This window comes from Schistocerca piceifrons, chromosome 1 (genome assembly GCF_021461385.2).
Source record: "Schistocerca piceifrons isolate TAMUIC-IGC-003096 chromosome 1, iqSchPice1.1, whole genome shotgun sequence".
Classification (NCBI taxonomy): Eukaryota; Metazoa; Arthropoda; class Insecta; order Orthoptera; family Acrididae; genus Schistocerca; species Schistocerca piceifrons.
This window is the reverse complement of record NC_060138.1, coordinates 126,886,542-126,903,247: the sequence shown is the minus strand read 5'-3', so window position 1 is coordinate 126,903,247 and position 16,706 is coordinate 126,886,542. Positions and strand designations below refer to the sequence as shown.

At 37.8% G+C, this 16,706-nt stretch overlaps 1 protein-coding gene across 2 annotated transcripts in view; it reads left to right on the top strand.

Annotated features, from left to right (window-relative positions):
- The window catches only part of LOC124721398 (SPRY domain-containing SOCS box protein 3), a 74,428-nt gene extending 60,598 nt beyond the window's left edge, over positions 1–13,830 (top strand). For both annotated transcript variants that reach the window (XM_047246461.1, XM_047246382.1), the window contains exon 9: positions 13,160–13,830. The gene's annotated coding sequence lies outside the window, so the exon portion shown is untranslated. The remainder of the gene's footprint in view (positions 1–13,159) is intronic.
- Positions 13,831–16,706: the final 2,876 nt, after the last annotated feature.

Sequence of the window (16,706 nt, the reverse complement as noted above, 5' to 3'; positions counted from 1 at the left end):
TCTACTATATGCTAATACAAGAATTAGTGAGATTGCTTAGACTGTAGGCATCTCACCTGAGGGGGTGCATAATATCCTTCATGGAGCATTGACTGTGAAGAAGCCGCATGCGAGGTGAGTGCCATGATTGCTTTCAGTCGACCAGAAGCACATGCAGCACAACATTTCAGTGCAATGCCTGGCAATGTTCAGTGGTAATCTGCAAAACTTTTTGTTCTGATTTGTGACTGTTGATGAAACCTGGATCTGGTATTACTCACCAGAGCTAGAACAGCAATCAAAACAATGGACAAAAGGATGGTGAAAATGCACTGAAGAAGCCAGAGACCAGTTGTCAGTTGGTAAAGTGATGGCCACTGTTTTTTGGAATTCCCAAGAAATAATCCTCATAGATTACTTGGAAAAGGCAGAACCTTAACTGGGCTCTGTTATGCTTTATTGTCAGATCATTGAAAACTTGCAGTGGCTGGAGGGAGACCAAGGTTGGCACAAAAAGAAGTGCTCCATTTAAGTGATAACAGTGGCAAAAGTGCATGAATTGGGCTTTGAGTTTGGTTCCTCATGCAACCTGTACATCAGATTTAGCCCAAAGTGACTTTTTCTTGTTCCCTGACTTTAAACTTTTGGTTGCCGGAAAGAAACTTGCTAGTTGCAATCAATAACTGTTTGTAGGTTTCTCAAAATGTATTTTTGTGATGGGATGAACAAGCTGGAGAATCACTGGACCAAGTGTACATCTCTCAAAGGACACTATTTTGAGAAGTAAGGTGAGTTGTTTATGAAACAAACATTTTTTTGTGTTTTTTACCAGATTTGTAAATATATTTTAAAAATGGAGAAAGTAGAGAGCAGGGACATTAATCATTGAGAGGGACCTCTGACATTTATGGGATATTAGAAAGTTAACATTTATAATTGATGACTGATAATTGCAAATGCATTTAAAAAAAGCCAGCAGTATGCCATTACCCATTTTAAATACAATAATATAGAACCATAGCTGTTACGTTACTTTAAGGGCATAACTGAGAGTATAAAATGAAATACACAAATGTTAAAAAATGAACTTTTTACAATTTGAAATGCAACAAATATAATGTGCATCTATAATATGAAAGAAAAATGTTCAAAATGGCAGGAAAAGAAACTGTTTACATACAACCAAATGAGTGCAAGAGCGCCTTGGTGACTAAGGCTGCGAGGACTGGCTTTGTGATGCAAAAAGCACATTCCTCTCATCAACATTCCCCTCCTTTTGTTTTAAATGCTCCTTTTCAATGTTTGTAGGCTCTTACATCATCATTGTACATTGATGGTCTGCCAACGAGGCAGAAATTCAACCAAAGTTATGCCTTTTTGGTCCCAAATCACAGAGACCATGATTTTTTTTCCTGAAATTGTGGATTTGAATTCTTTTGGCAGATGGAGAATTGATGTGACTACTGCCTTTTTGTCTCAGGCTGGTAATGAGCCACCCATGTTTGATCTCCAGTCATAATAGACTTCAGAAAATCCTCACCTTCCAATTCAAGTCGCTCAAGAAACTTTTCTTTGCTACTGTCCCCGTTTTTCTTGTGCTGCACTATCAGCTGTTTTGGGACTCCTCTAGTACCCTAGTGTTTCTGTGAGTGTCTCATATAAGAGAATTTGGGAGAGTTGTGGAAACATCACAGAAATTTCATCTACTTTAGATTGGCAGTCTTCATACACAGTTCACTTAATTTTTTGCACCAACACATCGGTCAAAGTGGATGGCCTTCCCCTCCTCTGTACATCATGAACATTTGTTCTGCCTCCACTAGACTCACTACACCACTTTAATGCTCTCTGTCTGTTAATAACATCTTCACTGTAAACCACTTTTTTTCTTATAACAAAATTAAAAAAAAGAAAAGAAAGACCTGAGTAATTGTTATTCCTCCTTTGAGTAGGAATCAAATCACACCACATGACTTGCACTTCGTGGGATTTCTTACCAACATCTTTCATGCAACTGGACACTATTACATGAGTTTATGTACTACCGTGTTCCTGTGACACTTCCTCTGGTCAGGGGATCTCCCTCTACCACTTGGTGTTGGAAACCCTCAAAAAAACAAAAAGCCACAGCCTGTTGTAATCATAGTACACTTTCTTTCTGAAAATGTTTTGCATATTAGTGCAAAGTGTGTTCGTTAAGTCCAGGAGCTTGGCTGGAAGGATTTGTCAATTTAAATCCCGCTGTTGCTGAATTTATGAACAAAAAAGGAAACCAGGAATGAAGATTCAGAAGGTCTGGAATGGAGTGCAGACGTCGCATTTTAAGTGGACTTGACTGCCCACAGTAACATGTTTCAAGGTGAGAAACAGCTTATTTCTGATGTGATCGGGATTCATTTAAAAAGAAAACTGCATTGAGTAAGGGACAAATTCCGACAAAAAATTCCATCCATTTCCCTAAGAGCCAGCATTAAGCAAAATCCAAATTTTGAAGAATTCATCGTGGTATTCAAAGAATTACAAAGATACTTTTCCAAACATATTGAAGATACTACAAATCTTACACCTGTTTTTGTTTTTGAGCATATGTGGTTGGAACTAACCCCCCCCCCCCCCCCCCCCCCTTACCCCCGATCTGCAATGTGGTTCCTGTTTAAAAGAGAAATTCTTTTGTGTTAAAACTGGCCAGGATTTTTACATTCTTTCTGTTGGGAACAGTTTCCACATCTCCGTAATGAGGTTGCAAATGTGAAACAATATTTCAGTCAGTATATGTGCATGAAAGACTTTTCTCAATTATGGAACTAAATAAGTTAAGATTACATGGCAAACCTGAATGATGAAAAGCTGCAAAATTGTCTACATCTGTCCATATGCCAACAGTTTGTACCGGACAAAATTTTGTTATGTCTTCAGTGCATCAAAGGTAATTGAATAATACTGAAAATTTGTTTTATTGATAATATAATATAAATGGATAAATTAAATATCTTCTTAAAAGGTAAAAAAAACACACACACACACAAGGATTTAACTTTTACAGGCTTTCACTGCCAGTGTCTTGTTCTTCTGGCATAAGAGTTGAAGGGGAAGGCAGAGGATATTGTGTGTTGCTCGCATACACCCTCTGCCTATGCCCGTTCATCCTGCCAGGATGAACATGCTGTACAACATGACAGTCATGACCTCGGTGCCTGTTTCACCACATGTACCATACGGATTCTTCCCCCAGACACCAGTTTCCGATACCTCTGCATTTGGGAACTAGCAATACAACATATCCTTGCTTCTCAGCACATACTTGGCCTTAATTTATGCTAATTCCTTCCATCTCGGCATTTATCCACAGTAGCTATTCCTTTCTACACTCCATTTTACACTGAAGTGCCTAAAAAACTGTAGTCTGCAGTGCCTATATAAAATAAGAAGTGTCTGGCGCAGTTGTTAGATTGGTTACTGCTACTGCAATGGCAGGTTATCAAGATTTAAGTGAGTTTGAACGTGGTGTTGTAGTCAGCGCATGAGCGATGGGACACAACATCTCAGAGGTAGTGATGAAGTGGGGATTTTCCTGTATGACCATTTCACGAGTGGACTGTGAATATCACAAATCTGGTAAGACATCAAATCTTCGACATCGCTGTGATCAGAAAAAAATCCTGCAAGAATGAGACCAACAACTCTTCAGTTGTTCAGTGTGACGGAAGTGCAACCCTTCTGCAGATTGCTGCAAATTTCAATGCTGGGCCATCAGCAAGTGTCATTGTGCGAACCATTCAACGAAACATCATACTTTTGAGGGCCCACTTGTGTACCTTTGAGACAGCACCACACAAAACTTTACGCCTCACAAGGCTTTACGCCTGTCAAATCCGACATTGGACTGTTTATGGCTGGAAATATGCTGCCTGGTCGGGCGAGTCTCATTTCAAATTGCATCTAGCAGATGGATGTGTACAAATATGGAGACAACCTTATGAAACCATGGATCCTGGATGTCAGCAGGGGACTGTTCAAGCTGGTGGAGGCTCTGTAATGGTATGGGGTGTGTGCAGTTGGAGTGATATGGGACCCGTGATACAACTAGATACAACTCTGACAGGTGACACGAACGTAAGTATCCTGTCTGATTATCTGCATCCATTCATGTCCATTGTGCATTCCGACAGATTTGGGCAATTCCAGCATGACAGCCCGTCTCTGGCCATCCTGATTTAGGTTTTCCGTGATTTCCCTAAATCGCTTCAGGCAAATGCCGGGATGGTTCCTTTGAAAGGGCACGGCCGATTTCCTTCCCCATCCTTCCCTCACCCGAGCTTGTGCTCCGTCTCTAATGACCTCGTTGTCGACGGGACGTTAAACACTAATCTCCTCCTCCTCCAGCATGATAGTGCAACACCCTACACATCCAGAATTGCACAGAGTGGCTCCAGGAACACTCGTCTGAGTTTAAACACTTCTGCTGCCCACCATACTCCCCAGACATGAACATTATTGAGCATATCTGGGATGCCTTGCAACATGCTGTTCAGAAGAGATCTCCACCCCTCGTACTCTTACAGACTTATGGAAACCCCTGCAGGATTCATGGTGTAAATTCCCTCCAGCACTACTTCAGACATTAGTAGAGTCCATGCCACATCGTGTTGTGGCACTTCTGCATGCTTCCAGGGGTCCTACATGATATTAGGCAGGTGTACCAGTTTCTTTGGCTCTTCAGTGTAGTTTCCTACATGTTTCACTTTCTGACTTGTCTATTTTTCATCAACCCACCTCTGTTACATACAATGCACTTAGCTTCTCATTCTTATTAACTGATGTATGATGTTTTAGTAGTGTCTCTGTCTTGTGTATTACCCTGTCTTCCACCTTTAAGCTCTCAGGTTTTCGGAACTCATCTGATGTAGTCCCCAAAAATCAGTCTTTCCTTTTCATCCCGTACGGTAAGTCTGGTAAGTTCTGGGTGACTTCCGAACTGTACCCCTTTCCCTAAACCTATCCAGTCCTTTTCCTTCACCCCTCATCCTTCCCCTTCAACTCTTCCAGAAGAAGGAGCTACTGGCTCCGGAAGCTTATAAAAGTTAAATCCTTTTGTGTGTCTGTTCCCCTGCCGTCTAGTGAGTAGATTTTTTATTTATCCATTTATATTATATTATAAAAATTTGTTTTGTTTGTGGTCTGTGGTGTTGAGACATAGGAAATGTGAAACCAAGCTGCACGCAGTCCCTTACTATGTAAATGTGGTACAGTCGCAATTTCCTCTTTTTCAAACCCCTCCTGATCAGACTGCATGACATGGCAGAGAGGGAAGTGTGCATCCAGGTGAGAGAGCTCTGCACATGTGTGAAAGCACTGCAAGTGTGCAGAGGCCATATCTGGTTTAGGGTATATATGAAAAACAAACCAAACAAATATGGGATCAAATGGTATTATCTCTGTGATTCAGCAACAGGATACATGTGGAACTTTGATTGTACATAGGTTCTGCAGGGAATGTAGATAGAATTATCCAGGCCTTGTACAGATATTGTGTTCCAAGTATTTTGCCAAAGGATGTGGCTTTTATATGGATAGATGTTACACCAGTATATTGCTGTTGGATGGGTTGTGGGAGAAAGAAACTCTTGGTGTGGGAACAGTAATGAAAAACAGAAGGGGTTTGTTAGAACTGTTCAAAATGTTGGAACTAAAAGCAATCTGATGATTTTTCAAATGAAAGAACACCTCTTGGTAGTGAAGTGGAAATAAGTAAGAGACATTTATAGTCTTTCCACAAAACATAAAGCTGCCAACACTGCTATTCTAGAGAGGGCCAAGAGAGAAATGGCGGAAATCAAAAGCCAGATGTCATCTTTTATTACGGTAAGAATAAAGCTGGTGCTGATAGGGAAGATAGCTCTTCAGTTATTATCCATTTGCCTGAAATACTGTGAAGCTGTGGAAAAACTTATTTTTCCACCTGTTTATTGTGTCAGCAGTCAACAGTTTTATAGAAATAGAAGACTAGAAGGAACATATCTCTGGTAGATTCTATGAAGACAGTGTGAAAGAAATTTGCTGAAAAGGGAGGAGATATTTTTTAGCAATTGCCCGCTTTGTCCTCATAAATTGACAGGAAATTTGCATGGCATTTTCCAGAGAAAGTTCCACCTTGTGCAAACAAGGTGAATAAAGCGTGGCTGCTGTGAGGTCTGGTTGACACAGAGGGAAAGAGGAGGCTGGTAAGTGCATCAAAAGGAGGGTAGGTGGTACAATAATTGCAATGTTGGTCTTTGTGCCTCAAAATGCTTCAGGTATTACCATACTAAAATTAATTACACATTAACCACATAAAATATTGTCAGCTACATGTGCCCACTTTGAAACATTCTTGTACTATTTATGTGTATGCAGACAGAATCATAATTGTACCCCTAACACTTCGGAGACTGGCTGCTTAAAGAATATTGGGCCTAGGAAACTGGTAAATTATGCCATTATTTAAGGCATTACTGGCACAAATGTAACTGGTGTATCTAAAAGAGTAATATCTACAAAAAAAGTGGGGCCAAGCTTAAATATTTACTTTTCTTATTTGCTGTAGTTCTTGGATAGATTACAAATTTTAAAATAATTTTAACAGAAAGTACAGTTATGCTCTCAAGGAAAAAGTGAAAGGTGACTTACTGAACAATTTCTTCCTCTTGTGCTTCCAAAATTTCTTGCTCACTCAACAAACATGACATATTTGTAGCAGAATTATAGCAAACAGAAAAATAATGAGTACATGAACAAAATTTTGTCAATGCTGCCATATTGATTCAGCCATTCTCGACAGCAGCTGTTACATTTGATAATGTTTCTTTCAGAATGATTCTAGAAATTGATAACAGAAGACAGCAGCATTCGAGGGTTAGGTTGTGAGACATTTTTACTTTGTTCTCATATGAAATGAGTCCAGTTTTCAAACAATGGTGGCTCACACATTGAGGAAATCGCAGCCTGACCTATAGTCAAGTGCGATCTTTTTAACGCAAAGTTGTGGGCCAAGTTGTGCCGGGCTTGGTCTCCAAAGTGTTAAGAGAGAGAGCATGTAAAAGATTTTTTCTTTTCACACTTTTGATATGGTTCTTGTTCTCATTATAATGTTTGTTTGAAATGTATATTCTCAAATAAACTCCTACTTCTGTAACATAAATGCTTTTCGCTTTTAAATTATGCACACCTCGCAGTCTTGTCACATTTCTTTTATGATATTAAAAAGCAATTCAGAACTATGCCAGTTCACATCAAAGCTCAGGGTGTGAAGAGGCCTATGTTGGAAGTGTTAATGATGATATATCATGTATTATGAACCGCAGTTTCAATTGATTAACACTCAGTCTCTTTCAATACTGAATTTTATTATGTTACCTCTCTTCCTACCACATTCATAAGCCATTTTTGCACATTTATGCAACTGCTACCATTTTTATAAGCTGACCCACAGAAACAACCTTTTTTATAAGCTGACCCCCAGAATTGTAATGCTACTGAATAGGTTTGTTTGTTACCATAGAGGTATTTCCTGCTCACAAAGCCAGTGTTCAGTAAAACATCCCACTTTTAGGGCTTTCCCCACCACTCACCAAGTGGTTAGCAAACTAGACTGACATTCAGGACAAAAGCAGTTCAAGTTTGCATGCGGCCATCCTTATTTAGATTTTCCATGATTTCTCTAAATCGCTCTAGGCAAATGCCATGATGATGTTTTTGAAAGGATTTCCTTTCCTTGCCTAGAAACAATCTGACCTTGTGCATCATCTCCAATGACCTCGGTGTTGACAGGACATTTCTTTTCCCAAACACTCAATAGTTCTTTCACACTTAAAAGTTTACATCTTAAAGACTGAGTATTTTGGTGCATGATCAAAGGTTCTTTTTCAGTTGGTAGTTACTTTGGCACAATTGTATATAAAAAAGTGATTAAAAAAGTTTATTATGTAGTATCTCATCCTCTCTCTCTCTCTCTCATAATAAACATAATAAACAAATAATTTGAGGAAGGTTTCTTCCCTGATCTCTTAAATACGTAAAAGTAAAACAATTTTTTTTTTATGTTCAGAAGACGATGTGGGAAATTATCGCCCCATTTCTGTAGTTCCAGTCACATCAAAAATATTTGAAAAAAATTGCTGCTTTGCAGATACAAAGCTCCACCACACTGTATAATATCATTTCAAATAACCAATTTGGCCAGAATGAGATTTTCACTCTGCAGCGGAGTGTGCGCTGATATGAAACTTCCTGGCAGATTAAAACTGTGTGCCCGACCGAGACTCGAACTCGGGACCTTTGCCTTTCGCGGGCAAGTGCTCTACCATCTGAGCTACCGATGCACGACTCACGCCCGGTAATCACAGCTTTACTTCTGCCAGTACCTCGTCTCCTGCCTTCCAAACTTTACAGAAGTTCTCCTGCGAAACTTGCAGAACTAGCACTCCTGAAAGAAAGGATATTGCGGAGACATGGCTTAGCCACAGCCTGGGGGATGTTTCCAGAATGAGATTTTCACTCTGCAGCGGAGTGTGCGCTGATATGAAACTTCCTGGCAGATTAAAACTGTGTGCCCGACCGAGACTCGAACTCGGGACCTTTGCCTTTCGCGGGCAAGTGCTCTACCATCTGAGCTACCGATGCACGACTCACGCCCGGTAATCACAGCTTTACTTCTGCCAGTACCTCGTCTCCTACCTTCCAAACTTTACAGAAGCTCTCCTGCGAAACTTGCAGAACTAGCACTCCTGAAAGAAAGGATATTGCGGAGACATGGCTTAGCCACAGCCTGGGGGATGTTTCCAGAATGAGATTTTCACTCTGCAGCGGAGTGTGCGCTGATATGAAACTTCCTGGCAGATTAAAACTGTGCTAGTTCTGCAAGTTTCGCAGGAGAGCTTCTGTAAAGTTTGGAAGGTAGGAGACGAGGTACTGGCAGAAGTAAAGCTGTGATTACCGGGCGTGAGTCGTGCATCGGTAGCTCAGATGGTAGAGCACTTGCCCGCGAAAGGCAAAGGTCCCGAGTTCGAGTCTCGGTCGGGCACACAGTTTTAATCTGCCAGGAAGTTTCATATCAGCGCACACTCCGCTGCAGAGTGAAAATCTCATTCTGGAAACATCCCCCAGGCTGTGGCTAAGCCATGTCTCCGCAATATCCTTTCTTTCAGGAGTGCTAGTTCTGCAAGTTTCGCAGGAGAGCTTCTGTAAAGTTTGGAAGGTAGGAGACGAGGTACTGGCAGAAGTAAAGCTGTGATTACCGGGCGTGAGTCGTGCATCGGTAGCTCAGATGGTAGAGCACTTGCCCGCGAAAGGCAAAGGTCCCGAGTTCGAGTCTCGGTCGGGCACACAGTTTTAATCTGCCAGGAAGTTTCAACCAATTTGGCTTTCAACAAGGTAAAACACAGTAGATGTGATATACAAGTTTACTGAAAAAATTACTTCATCATTATATAGGAAAGCTAAAGTAGCAGGAATATTCTGTGAGCTTACAAAATCTGTAAACCATGCTCTGGTGCTTTTCAAACTCAACATATATGGGATAAGGGATATTGCTTTGAACTGGTTTGAATCATATCTCATGGAGAGGCAACATCAAATGGAGCAGATTACTTCTCAGAATAGTAAACTGTGTCACAAGATGTACCTCAGCGCTCAATCCTATGACCAATTTTATTCCTGTTCTATGTAAATGACTGGCCTTTCGATATAAACTTGTTTGCAGATGATACTTCTGCCCTAATTGAAAATGAAAATTCTGACAATATACCCCAGTGTGTCACGAATATGTTAAGTAACTTGGAAACATGGTTCAGTCTAAATGGCTTATGGCTAAACATTTCAAGAACCCACATGATGAGTTTTAAAACCATACAGTCAAAAGCTGAAGATATATGTATTCTTCACAATAATAAAAGAAAATGGAAGAACTTGGCTCAGTCAGAATCCTAGGAATAAACTTGGACAAAAATTTGAGTTGGAATTCACAATTAGAATCTCTAGCAAATAAATTACACAGCCTTGCATATGCAATGGAAATTTTAGCCAGTGCCACTCATATGAACACAAGGAAAGTGGCATACTATTGCTACTTTGCATCTGTTATTAGATGTGGCATAATTTCTTGAGGTAACTCGGGAAATATTACACAAATTTTAAAGTTGCAATGATGAAGGCCTTAATGGCCAAAACTTTTATTTGTCACAGCCTTTCTGTTGTGCCTGTCTGCAACTCAGCATCTCCACTATATGGTGAGTAGCAACTTTCCTTTGCATACTATTGTTGCATTCCATCCTGGATTTTCCATTGTTTGATGAAAAAAAAGAATCATTTGTAACATGTGCACTGCACAGCCAAGGGCATTATGTCAACCATATTTAAGGACATAAAAATATTAACTGTCCCCTCTTTATACATCTTTGAGGTGATTCTTTTCCTATGCAGCAGAGCTACACATACAACACAAGACATAAAGAAAACTTTATGCTTACCTCACCTCACATCACTTAAAATTGGATGCTTAGACTCATGAGTGTATAGCCATGAAAATTCACAACAAAATAAAAGGGTGTTATGTAATGAATATGAAGCTAAATATTTTAAAAAGCAAGTTATATGATTTTCTAATTGAAAGCTATTACTACTCGGTGAAGATTTCATGAAGGACGAAGTGATACTTTGAGCTGGATCCCTAAAATGGAATAAAAATTTATGCTAGTTATTGTTGATATAAATTATGAAATAGCATTAGAAAGAATCTTTTATAAATTCCTCAATAAGTAATATTGTAAGTTTGACAAAGTTTAATTAAGTAAATTATTCACCAAGTAATTTTGAGCAACAGTAGCCATTCTGCTGGCTGGTGTAGTGGCTGTGATTACAATTTTAGTGATGTCAGGGTTGTTGCTGGTGGCTGCACACACGCGAGAGGCTGCCTTTGCTATGTGAACCACTTCAGCTATGGCATTTATTTTACCTTCTTCTGTATAACCATTTCTGCCATCTCAAATGATTCCCTGCTGTTGCCAGTATATTCCAGTTCAGATGTGGTCAGGAAACAGGTAGCTTATGCTTAATGTGAGGGGTTTTTTTTTTTTCATAAACTGAACACTAAAGTTAACTTTTCTTGCATTATTAAAATGAAGTCCATGTTGTGAAAAATATCATAAAGAGCAATTTATTTGAGTGACACATTTGGATAGAATTTAGTAAATTTATGAAACAAACCATTCATTTTCCTGATTTCTTCATTCACACAAATTTTTTCCATTAGTCATTTCTGTATGAAATGATAGGATCACATTTCCATGTCTTAATTTGTCCATGTCTGTGTTCTTCCTGCTTCCAGTGCTTCATCACTCTCATCACCCATAATTAGTATGCAGTCACTTTCTTGTAGGTCCCCACACAGGTTTACAGTTTTCAACAATATATCTAAATTTCACACCAGGTTTTGCCATGCTCTATACTCTGTGGATGTGTTATGCAGCTTTTCTGTAACTATTGTCATGTATATGAAGCCACATTGTGAAAACTAATTTTTAGTGTCATTGTCATGTTAGATATTTTTATATATTTCATGGTTAATTTCTTTGGAATATTGTGTAGCAAGTCTCTCTTTCCACAGTTTTCTGAATCACCACACACGTTACGCAAAACACTGTACCCATTTTGAATTCAGATTTCCTTGTTTATGTTTAAACCTGTCATGTTCCTGCATCTGGTATTTTTTAGTACAGGAAAAGTGTCTTCCCAATTCTGTATCGCATTCTTTTTCTTTCAGAACTCTTAACTGCATGATCACAGTTCTCGTGCAAAAGTTTTTTTTTTTTTTTTTTGTACAGGATCTGCAGCTTTCACACTATTTACCACTTTATGAATATTGTTTTTGTTCATAGCTTTAGTCCATTTGTCTACAGAATTCTCATTTTCTTGCACTAGTTTTGATGTGCTTTGCTGCGGCGTTGACTCGAAATCCTTACAAACTGCAAATTTGATGTGTGTCTCCCCAGTTTAGTAATTTTCTCCTTACTTTTTAGACAGGCTTTCTTTTTATCATCAATTTTTTTCCACTTCATACTTTTACACTTGCTGCCATGTTATAAAAAAATCCCTACCATTGTTCGTGAGATTAGCCTTCACGTACAGACAGAAAAACGTGGCAGGGACTTTAATTTATAATATGCATAGATTGTATCATCCATGACTACCTTCATACTGTGTATTCATAAGCAATGGTTTTGGTTACTTTTACCATTTCATTGCAATATGAGTAGCACATCTTGTGAGGGATTTTATCTAAAATGATGGCATGAATGGCTGCCTAACAGTTATTACTATTTTATTTACTTGCTTAGTACCCCTTTAGGGATCTTATCTTAAATGTGAGTGGTGAACTGTCATCTTTGTTATACTGTACTCAAAGCTTCTCATTATAACAGCAGCATGGTAATGAAAAATGTGTAATTTGGAAACTGAGGATATAAGATTCATTTGACTGTGGGTAAAAGAAAATACATCACTAAGGAAATTAAGCACACAAACTAACTATATAGATCTGTAAAAAGAGAATATTACTTAAGTAAAACACACAACTTTCAAACTATTTAGCACCATTTACCACCGTTTCCTCCTGAGGCTCACTTCCTACATTTTCTAAAATCCAGCACTTGGGTTCCTCTTCATCAGCTTTTGCTTGAGTTCCAGTTTTTTTACTGGAAGTAGTACCAGGTATTATGGTTGGGAGGAAGTGGATAAGAGAGAGGTGCAGGTACACACAATTGATCAATGTGCCAAGAAAGTGCTATTTAAAGATTAAGCAAAGATAAATGAAGCTGTTGTCATACTCGTGTATCTGGAAAGTAAACATACAAAGCACAGAAAATGTTTCTTGAGTATTCTATTTTTGAACAACTTGATGTATGTTTAGTATATACCTTGGTTACTTCCCATCATTACAAAGCTTCTTGAAAGTCATTAGCATCTTTAAATACCTTTACATTGAGATAATTTTTTTTTTTTTTTTTTTTTTGGAGGCTCACAGGCTGTTCGTAAATATGGAAGGTTTATAGTAACAACACTTCCGTATTCGTTTGCCATTGTAGCCTAGTATTTTCTCATTTTTAATATTAGCAATTGCTGCAGTGCTTAACAATGTTTTTATTTTCAGAAATAAGACTTCCCATGTTTTGGACAAAGGTGTAATTTTGCTGGGATTTGCTGAAGGACCGGTCTTCGTACCAGTGAAAGTGATATTACATTTTTCTTTTGTTGTAAATTATGATGAGTACCAAGACTGCATGGAACAGATTTTACACATACTGTTTTATTTCTGTGTCGTGGTAAAAGTTATGTTGAACTGTTCCTGTATCCACAATGTAATTACCATGTATGAGCTTGCTCAACAGAAAGGAAATTTGATGATAATGAGAATATTAATTGTGATAATAATGAGAATGTTAATTGTGACAGACATTAAACAGTCATAGCAAAGATGGCATTAGCATGAAGTTTTCATGCATTTACGTATTATAAGTAAAATATTTTTCAATGTACATAACTATAGATGTAGTATAAGAACTCAAACTTCAATGTCACTTTTAGCTAGTAAACGATTTTATAAAAAGAAAGTACCTGTATATGAACTTAAGTAGCAGAAAATTTATCTTGTGAGAAATATATTGCAAAAAAAGAAAATGCAGCAGTTCATTGAAAGAAATTCACACATAGTTCACAATTTTTGACAGGTTGTAAAATTATTGTGCAGACATCTTTACAATTTTGGTTTGCTTAAAGACCTGAAAACAGACCTGAAGTGTGATTTCCCCCCCCCCCCCCCCCCCCACTTCTGTGGTGTGTATACATTCATAAGTACCACTTTGCATAAACATTTTTCACATATTATTTTCACATTCACTTGCAGCACTTCAGGAAATATGATGTCAAATGTGACTAAATGTTACATTACTATTGTTTATGAAAATTTTTAAAATCAGCAACTAACCCAAAATTGTAAATACGGTATATTTGATTCCAGACCACTGATAATGTATTAACCCAATGAAAGGAAATACTTATGTATAAAAAATATGCTGTGTGAACAATTTTTAAAATACTTTAGGTAATTATATATTACCAGAATCAATCAACACCATGTCCAGGCAAATAAAAAATTTACCTATTGGTTTTTAATTATTCTATGTTGATTCAAGCTAATCAATTTATTGTGCATTGTATAATAGCAGAGTACATTTATATGTTGGTTTGATATCAATTTGTTACATCGTCATATTGTCTGTGGGAGTATAGAAATCAAACTGCTTTGTTTGATTCGAGATCATGTGAAGTTCTGTAGTAGAAACAATAAAAGATGATTCCTGCTACTTGCAGTGGGTGTAGCGTAGTTGCCTCATGTGTCTACCTCAATCACTTAACACAATTTTGTATGTCTCTATACAATGCCTGTGTTCTCACAGTTCTGTAGATGACTGTTACTTTGCCTGCACCCATTTACAGTTCCGTTGAAAGCCAGCAACTGGCTGCCAGCTGCCAGGAATCTCCTTTTGCTGACTCTGCTATAGAAACAATGACTTCAAAAATTCATAAAAGAAATTGTCCTCTAATTTTCAAGTTTCATTCCAGGAGAATGATGCTTCTGTTGCACCGAAAGTACTTACCTATGTTCCCCATCCCCAATCCCCATTTTCTTATGGGAGAAACTCAAAGTTAAGATCATGAAAGAGGCTGTGAGATGTGGGAAAGTGTAACTTTGAGACCAGAAGGATTATGGGAACTAGGAAACAATGCAACTGATGTCAATAATAAATTGGAAAATTTCTACAAACTATTCAATAAAACTTCAAATGAAACACGTTCTTTAGTAAAAGAAGTAAACAAAGCTATAAATCAGAAAGCTGAGATTTTCCGTCCTGAGATCATTGACCTGAGAGAGACCATGAAAGGCTACTATATCCTCTTTAGACAGACTAAATTACAATATTTTTTAACAAAATATAAACTACTAGCACAATTACAGATTCCTTGGCTAACCTTAAATCTCAGAACTATGCCTGGCAAGTAGGCAGCTCCAGTTGTGTTGGTAAAACAACCTGGAAAATAATATATAAAGATTGTGGAAAACAGCAGTCTTGTAACCACAAAAGCTTAACATGAAAGGAAATGAAGAAATAATAAATTATCTAAAATAAGTGTGTGAAAAATTCATACAGAAGTTTACTACAATTAGCAAAAAGGATGTACAAGACTGGGCAACCAAATTTTAGTGTTAGAAACACAAACCAATCTTTTTCTGTCTGCGGCATTTCTGAGAGGGACCTACTAGCAATCGTTTCAAAACTTCAACTTAAAATGTCTTACAGGTGGGTGACATTTAATCTAAGCTGCTAAACGAATGCAGACGAGAACTACTGAAACCTCTACCATGCCTAACAAATACCTCTCTCTGTATAGAGAATTTCATGACTTCTTGAAAAGCATTCAAATTCTACGGGTGTATAAGAAGGAAATAAAAACTTGACAACAAACACTACAGGCCAATGTCTTTAACTTAAGAACTTGGCAAATTACCAGAGAAAGTAATATTAAATCAACTTGAGGGGTATTTCATCAAACATAATCTATTCGACACTCTAAAACATTGTTTTAGGAAAGGTATATATGAAATTTTAAAGCTGGATAATGGAGACAATGTAACAGGCACTTTCCTGGATATGAGTAAAGCTTTTGATAGTTTCAATCATATATATCTGTTGTGTAAATTAGAAAAGGAACAGCCTTACAACTACTCATCTTCTATTTAAAAGACAGGGAACAGTGTGTCAAGCCAACTTGTAAGAGAAACGAACAGTTGTTACCAGCTAAATAAATTAACCTACATGATACTTCAATGTGGTGTGCCTCCAGGAGCTGTATTAGGGCCTTTTCTGTTCCTTGTGTATGTTAACAATTTAACTGAACCACAAAACTGCAGTGTTGTAAGCTGTGCTCCTGAGACATCTTTTTTCAGCTCAGCCATGTATAAAACTGTTGCCAACAGTAGTGAAATGGATTAAAATTTTCTGTCAGCTTACCTTACTGCAAATACGGTACTTGGAAATTAAGAGAAGACAGTGACAATGCAGTTCATGCTTAACTATAATCAGAACATAAATGTTCTCAATTTAACCACCATTTGCTCTTAGCCATACAAACAACACAAATTTTTGGCATTATTGTTGATGAATGCCTGTGATGGAAAGAGCTTGTAGATCACATTTGTAAGAAAATCAGTACAAATGTGTATCTATTGAAATGGTCTCAGCCTTCCTGAGCAATGGTAGCTTAAGGCAAATATATTTCAGACTGATACAACCACCTCTTCAGTATACTTCTGAGATATGGAGTGGGGCATCATCAGTCTATGCAGGCAGAGTCTTTAGACTAGAAAAAAAGGCAGTAAGAGTGGTAGCCAAAGTAAACAAGAGTCTTGTAGGAGATTTTCAGAAAATATTTACCATATATTATGTGCATGTCTTGCAGGCAATCATGTTTGTGAAAGTAAATCCAGAACTTGATTTAACAAACAGTAATGCACATAATTATAATACATGGGAAAGGGAAAACTGAACTGAAAACAGCTAATTTAAACACCTTAATAAACTGAAGCATTTATTAATAGAGGAAAGCTGTTACTCAGTAGAAGATTTCAAGTTGTAAGG